Genomic DNA, 8,204 nt, shown 5'->3' with positions numbered 1-8,204 from the left:
TGCTTGGCGAGAGGAGTTGTACGGGATACACTCAGCCTCGTGATGTCAACTGAGCAGCTACTTGACCAAGCAGCAGCGGCACCACTGTCTGGAAAGGCTGCAAAGTGGCCGGGAGAGCGGCGTGCTCACCACGTGTCCCTCCATACCGCATCTGAATGACCCCGCGACGCAGAGGATGACACGGTGGCCGGTAGGCACCCCTTGACCATTCACGGCCTGGTAAGGAGCTCATTTTATTTAATTAAGAAAGCAAATTGGGAAGATTACCATAGTGATACGATTTTAGTAATGCATTCCGTTTTTCTGATGTATTCACGAATATGTGTACATTAAATTCATATTATCACTTTTTTTTAATTGGAAGGTAAAAAAAATATGTTGAACTGTAGCATCACAGTCTCGTCGTGCGGGTAAGCTTGAGACCAAAAGTTAACGGCCCGTGTCCGCTCAGTGTGTCGGAGAGGGCTGACTTGTGTCAACTACGTAGCCCCCCCCCCCCCCCCCCCCCCCCCGCCGCTCTCCCTTCTCGCCTCTATTACGAGAGCTGTTGCGTAGCCGGTACTGCAATACTGGCCGCGTTCCAACCTTGGCCCTGACTCGCTAACTCCGCGTGATGAAGTGGAAACCTACAGCGCACTCATTCATTGCCAGTAGACCAAAATACGGCATTAGGCGTTATTGAATGTTTGGTGTTCTTCAAAGCTGGCCATTTAAATTTCGGTTGGCAAGAAGTTATCAATTGAAAATCGCCAGAATGAGATTTTCACTCTGCAGCGGAGTGTGCGCTGATATGAAACTTCCTGGTAGATTAAAACTGTGTGCCCGACCGAGACTCGAACTCGGGACCTTTGCCTTTCGCGGGCAAGTGCTCTACCAACTGAGCTACCGAAGCACGACTCACGCCCGGTACTCACAGCTTTACTTCTGCCAGTACCTCGTCTCCCACCTTCCAAACCTTACAGAAGCTCTCCTACGAACCTTGCAGAACTAGCACTCCTGAAAGAAAGGATAATGCGGAGACATGGCTTATCCACAGCCTGGGGGATGTTTCCAGAATGAGATTTTCACTCTGCAGCGGAGTGTGCGCTGATATGAAACTTCCTGGTAGATTAAAACTGTGTGCCCGACCGAGACTCGAACTCGGGACCTTTGCCTTTCGCGGGCAAGTGCTCTACCAACTGAGCTACCGAAGCACGACTCACGCCCGGTACTCACAGCTTTACTTCTGCCAGTACCTCGTCTCCCACCTTCCAAACCTTACAGAAGCTCTCCTGCGAACCTTGCAGAACTAGCACTCCTGAAAGAAAGGATAATGCGGAGACATGGCTTAGCCACAGCCTGGGGGATGTTTCCAGTGAGAGGTACGAAGAAACCACATTATGATACGAGTGTCGTGGTAAGATGTAAACGAACAGCTAACTTGTGATGGCATTAACGACCACAAAATTTTAGTCTCGTAGAATGTTAATCCTTTCTTTTTGCAGTGCCGCACTGCATCACATAAAATGCGGCCATAATTGTCGTACAAAGCACCCATCAAAATGACAGTAACGTGGAATCCAAATGGTCCCAGGAAACGCAGTACCCAATGACGTCATCAGACTGCCTTTCTAGGTGTAAAATGCACATTATATCATTCTTGAAAATAACGGCACCACCAACAGAGCCGATTATGACTTTCAGCAGTAACGTAGAACAAAGAAAAGTATGTCTCAATGTAACTATTTCAGTGTTTAAGCAAGCACTCACAGGCGTGTCAGTAGAAAGGATCATACATTTTTCTACAGATACGATATTTGACGGCTTAGTCCCTCTCTATCAGAGATCATTGGAACAGCGGAAAGTTCCACGGCACTGGAAAAATGCCCCGGTCATAGCAATCTATAAAAAGGGTAGAAAATCGGATGCACATAATTACCGGCTAATTTCACTGACATCGATTTGTTATAGAATCATGGAACATATTTTGTGTTCAGACATAATGACCTTTCTAGACTCTGGGAAGCTCATCTGCAGAAACCAGCACGGTTTTAGGAAACAGCGGTCATGCGACACACAGCTGGCCCTCTTTGTGCGTGGTATACAACAGACTGCAGATACCGGCTCCCAGGTTGATGCCATATTTCTCGACTTTCGAAAGGCGTTCGACTCAGTTCCACACTGTCGCTTGCTCCAAAAAGTGCGCGCTTACGGTTTATCCGATGACATATGCGGTTGGATAGGAAGTTTTCTAACAGACAGGGAGCAGCATTAAGTCGTCCTGAACGGGGTTACTTCAACAGAAACAAGCACAACTTCAGGTGTGTCCCAGGGCAGCGTAATAGGTCTGCTGCTTTTTACGATTTACATAAACGACCTGGTTGATGGTATTGCCAGCGACATTAGACTGTTTGCCGATGATGCTGCAGTCTACAAGAAAGTAGTATCACATGAAAGTTGTGAACAAATCAATGAGGATTTGCAGAAAATAAATGCGTGGTGTAATGACTGGCAGTTATCTCTCAATAATAGTACGTGTAACTACTGCGTATAACAAGGCGAAAATCCCTATTAACGTACGAGTACAAAATAAATGCCCAATCTTTGGAAGCGGTAACACCCGTCAAGTATCTGGGTGTGACTATTCGAAATGATCTCAAATGGAATGATGAGATTACGCAAGTAACGGGTAAGGCGAACTCTAGATTGCGGTTTATTGGTAGAATCCTGAAGCGATGCAGTCCTTCAAAAAAAGAAATAGCTTACAATACGTTAGTTCGTCTAGTCTTAGAGTATTGTTCGTCTGTATGGGACCCTTCCCAGTTGCGTCTGATTCAAGAGATTGAGAAGGTTCAAAGAAGAGCGGTAAGTTCGTGACTGGTACATTTAGCCATCGCGAGAGCGTTGCAAATCTCATAGAAAATTCGGAGTGGGACACACTTGCAGATAGACGGCGCGCTAAACGGAAGGGGCTGCTCACTAAATTCCGATATCTGATCTTCACCGAGGATGTAGAGCATATATTATTTACACCAACTTTCAAATCGCGTAATGACTTTGGCGAGAATTGTGCCCTCCTCCACACACCGCTTGGTGGCCAGCGGAGTATATGTGTAGATGTAGATTTCCAACTTCCACCAATCTTATCACCTTCCTCCCATCCCTCCCCCCACCCCCTTCCCCCTCCCACTCTTACTCGCACTCACATCTGATGTACCACAAGCGGCGTGCTGCAGAATGATCAATGTTTAGGTAGCCACTTTCACTCCACCGTTCCATTTCGCTGTTCCATTTTCGGCAGACTCTTGTATATCTTATCAGTTGCGGCGCATGTATTCATCTTTTGTCTTGTATCTTCATTTTAGGGCCAGATTTAGTCTTGGTCTTGATTTAGTCGGCCTGAGGGATTTTTTTTTATTTATTTAGTTTTTCATTCGGCAGGAGACTCATTCTTTTGCAGCCATCTAGAATTCTCCTATGCATTTCTACACCGCCGGCAAAAAAAGTGAAGCACGCAGAAAATACACCGGATTTCATTGTAACTTCGCACTCGTACACACCATCAGCTCGTATGTAAATGACCAAGCGCTGAAGTTCCCCGTGGCAGTTATAACGGCCAACAGATAGTACTGTTCGTGTTTAGTGCTGCTATGGGGACTTAAAGGGTACAAATGGTTCAAATGACTCTGAGCACTATGCGACTTAACTTCTGAGGTCATCAGTCGCCTAGAACTTAGAACTAATTTAACCTAACTAACCTAAGGACATCACACACATCCATGCCCGAGGCAGGATTCGAACCTGCGACCGTAGCGGTCGCTCGGTTCCAGACTGTAGCGCCTAAAACCGCACGGCCACTCCGGCCGGCTTAAAGGGTACATTCGTGACGTCAAGAGCGTCACGTGTTGAGTGATCGCTGTGAAGGACACGATACCGAGTACTCGTATGTGAGACCGCGTTATCGGTACCTGACAAAGTTTGAAACGAGCCTCATTGTGGGTCTGCATTTGGAGGGCTGTTCGAATCGTTCAGTATCTAGATTTGTGGGCCTATGTTGGACTGAATGAGAACATACGGGCAGGCTTACTTATCGTCAAGGTTTCGGCCGACTGCGTCTGACACCACAAGGCAGGATCGTCGTATTGTACAGAAAGCACAGTGTAACCCCTTCACATCCGCGCGTACTGTCAGAGAACAGGTAACGGGCTCCCTGCAGTACTCTGTGTCATCCCGCGACATTGCTCGGAGACTAACAGTAGGTGGACTAAGGGAATTACTGTCCCATGCCTAGGGTGCCGTTAACACTGCAACACAAACAGCTGCGTTCGGAGCGGTGCGGTGAAAGGAAGCATGGACTGCTGATGAAAGGCGTCGTAACTTTCGTAATGAATCACGGTTCGGCGTTTCCCCAAACGGCCATCAGAGCCGACTAAGGGGGCGACTAGGGAGAGGTCACATTCTTCCAGTGCTTTGGCGTCATGGTATGGGAAGCCACTGGGTGTGACTTCAGGCGACGGCTCGTAGTGACTGGGGGAACTCTCGCGGCACATCGGTACGTCACGGACGTCTTGCAACCTCATGTGTTAGCTCTCGCGCGACAGTATCGAAGTGCTATTTGTCTGCAGGACACACATAGTACGTTTCTCTATGAACTGTCTGCGAGATGCTGAGGTACTACCGTGGTCAGCAAGATGCTCAGCTGTGTCCCTGATAGAAGGTGTGTGGGACTAACTGGAACGCAACCCTGTCCAAGTGCAAGTATCCAGGCTAGCAAGGACCAGTTACGTTGAGCGCCATCTGGTCCCAAGAGAGGATTCAACAGCTTACTGCATCCTTCCCATCGGTATCAGTGGATGCGTGCAGGTCAGAGGAGGTGTAGCGTTAAACTGATAAGCAGGCTCATAATTCCAAGTTAGTTGTAAATGTGACTCGATTTTGTAATAACTGAAATACGCACCTCCCAGACCGTGAAATTTAATATCGTTTATTCCTCCTCTTCTGGTGCTTCAATTTTTTTGTCAGGGTATGAATAGTGCCGAGTTCTGGGCAGTTTAAGAGCGACTTCCATTGCGTCAGTAAGTTACTGGTAGCCCTTTAATTACACATCGATGTTAATGGGGGTGGGGGGGGGGGGGGTTAGTGTTTAACGTCCCGTTGACAACGAGGTCATTAGAGACGGAGCGCAAGCTCGGGTTAGGGAAGGATTGGGAAGGAAATCGGCCGTGCCCTTTCAAAGGAACCATCTCGGCATTCGCCTGAAACGATTTAGGGAAATCACGGAAAACCTAAATCAGGATGGCCGGAGACGGGATTGAACCGTCGTCCTCCCGAATGCGAGTCCAGTGTCGATGTTAATGATTCAGTGGTTACAGGCGCTGAACTCGTATTGGTGAAGAAAGCAGTTCGAAAACTTGTTCAGCGTTCCAGAGTTAGTTTTTCTCTCATTCCTTAAAACGCTTAAGAAAAATGATATCATGCCTCCCTTTGAAAAGTACATGGCCGAATTCATGTTACATCCTTCTCCAACAGGAGTTTGTGCCACGTCTCTGATGACCTCGTCGTCGGCGGGGTATCAAATTCTAATCTTCCTGTCCCTTTAATTACACTCATGCTCATAAATTAAGGATAATTGCAGAATTTGGTGCCACACAACATGGCACTACACAAAACTGGCGCTAATAGCATTGGCACATAGGAAACACACACGACACAAATCTGTAAGTCCACAGTATTGGTTATAAGTTGAGAAAACCGTCGCGAAACACATGTGCAACAAAACGCCACTGTTTCCTGGGCATGTACCCCGACATCAGTATGGGATATGATCAACATGCACAGGTACACAGGACGCGCAACGGGTTGGAATACTCTGGATCAGGTGGTCGAGCAGCTGCTGGGGTATAGCCTCCCATTCTTGCACCAGTGCCTGTCGGAGCTCCTGAAGTGTCGTAGGGGTTTGAAGACGTGCAGCGATACGTCGACCGAGAGCATCGCAGACGTGCTCGATGGGGTTTAGGTCTGGAGAACAGGCAGCCACTCCGTTGGCCTGATATCTTCTGTTTCAAGGTACACCTCCACGATGGCAGCTCGGTGGGGCCGTGCGTTGTCATCCATCATGACGAAGGTGGGACCCACTGCACCCCCGAAAAAGGCTGACATACTGGTGCAAAATGACATCCCGATACGCCTGACCTGGTACAGTTCCTCTGTCAAAGACATGCAGCGGTGTACGTGCACCAATCATAATCCCACCCCACACCATCAGACCACGACCTCCATAAATGTCCCTTTCGAGGACACTAAGGGGTTGGTATCTGGTTCCTGGTTCACGCCAGATGAAAACCCGGTGAGAATCACTGTTCAGACTATACCTGGACTCGTCCGTGAACATAACCTGGGACCACTGTTCCAATTACCATGTACTGTGTTCTTGATACCAGGCTTTACGGGATCTCCTGTGACCAGGGGTCAGTGGAATGCACCTTGCAGGTCTCCGGGTGAATAAACTATGTCTGTTCAGTCGTCTGTAGACTGTGTGTCTCGAGACAACTGTTCCAGTGCCTGCAGTAAGGTTCCGAGCAAGGCTACCTGCAGTACTCCGTGGCCGTTTGCGGGCATTGATGGTGAGATATCGGTCTTCTTGTAGTTTTGTACACTGTGGAGGCCCATACTGTAGTGCCTGGACACGTTTCCTGTCTGCTGGAATCGTTGCCATAATCTTGAGATCACACTTTGTGCCACACGGAAGACCCGTGCTGCGACTTGCCTCAAGTCGCTCTAGTATTCTACCCCTCATAACGTCATCAATATGTGTTCTTTGAGTCATTTGCAACACACAGTCACCATTAGCACGTCTGAAAACGTCTGCGCACTTACTCGCTGCACCGTACTCTGACATGCACCAACACACCTCTGCGTATGTGGACTGCTGCCAGCGTCACCGTGCGACGACCGCAGGTCAAATGCACCGCATGGTCATACCCCGAGGTGATTTAAACCCGTAAACCGCCCACCAGAGCGTTGTTTCACTATGTGTCAGCATTATCCTTAATTTATGAGCGTGAGTGTACTTAACATCTACCATTTCTTTCAGTATATTTGTATTATATATTTTTTGCGTTTTTATTTCAGGTGTCGCACCTCATCTTCGGAGTAGCGATCATTTTTGTAAATGATGATTTCATCATTGGAAAACAGAAACTCGCTGATAAATCCAACCTAATTTACTAACCGTCTCAACTATAGTTACACTTCCATCTGGCATCATAAATATTAATGTTAAACTAAAAGCTACAAAATGTCTAATCTTTTTTAATCAGAACAAGTGCTAACGGTATTCTAGTTCCCTTGGAAAGATTCGAATGTTTTTATGAAGCTTGTTGCGGTGTCTATATAATTTTTTCGCAAAGAATGGTTCAGAATAAGGTTAATTAATATAAAGAATTCTACTTCCTACATAGCATATTTTCACCTGCTTTAGTACATAAAGATTGGATAGTTGGATGGACTTCAACCTAATCTTACGAATGCTATTCAAACTTCTTGACGACTGTCTGTGTCAGTATAATATTAGATATCACGTACCGCCAGAGAAGAAAAATTTTGTTTTCACTCAAACTTCGTGCGGCAATAAAAGCGAAAAAAGAAAAATGGTTCAATTAGCTCTAAGCACTATGGGACTTAACATCTGAGGTCATCAGTCCCCTAGACTTATGACTACTTAAACCTAACTAACTTAAGGACATCACACACATCCATGTCCGAGGCAGGATTCGAACCTGCGACCGTAGCAGCAGCGCTGTTCCGGACTGAAGCGCCTAGAACCACTCGGCCACAGCGGAAAAAAGAAAAATAATTCATCGGTTTCGTTAATATTTAAACAGTTCATGTATCATACTGGTAATAACATCGGCAAAAAGACTTTCTAACCTGAGAAAGAACTGGCATTGAAAATGGACAAAATGAATCTAAAAGTCTTTTACAACAGCTCCGCATAAATACTATATATAGCTTGGTGGTACATAAATTTATCATTATAAAACTGCGGAACTAACGAGTAAGACAACCTTAAGGTGACCAGGAAAGAGACGTATCACATCGTGGCCACTGGGAAACTTGTTATTTCTTTAGGGGGCGCTCTGCATAAAGTTTATTAGCACGCAATTAATCACGTAACTTGTGGACAAAAAATAAAGCTTTCTAAAAATGAGAGACAAACTAAGAAT

This window comes from Schistocerca americana, chromosome 1 (assembly GCF_021461395.2).
Source record: "Schistocerca americana isolate TAMUIC-IGC-003095 chromosome 1, iqSchAmer2.1, whole genome shotgun sequence".
In the NCBI taxonomy this organism is placed as follows: domain Eukaryota; kingdom Metazoa; phylum Arthropoda; class Insecta; order Orthoptera; family Acrididae; genus Schistocerca; species Schistocerca americana.
This window is presented reverse-complemented; position numbering follows the sequence as displayed.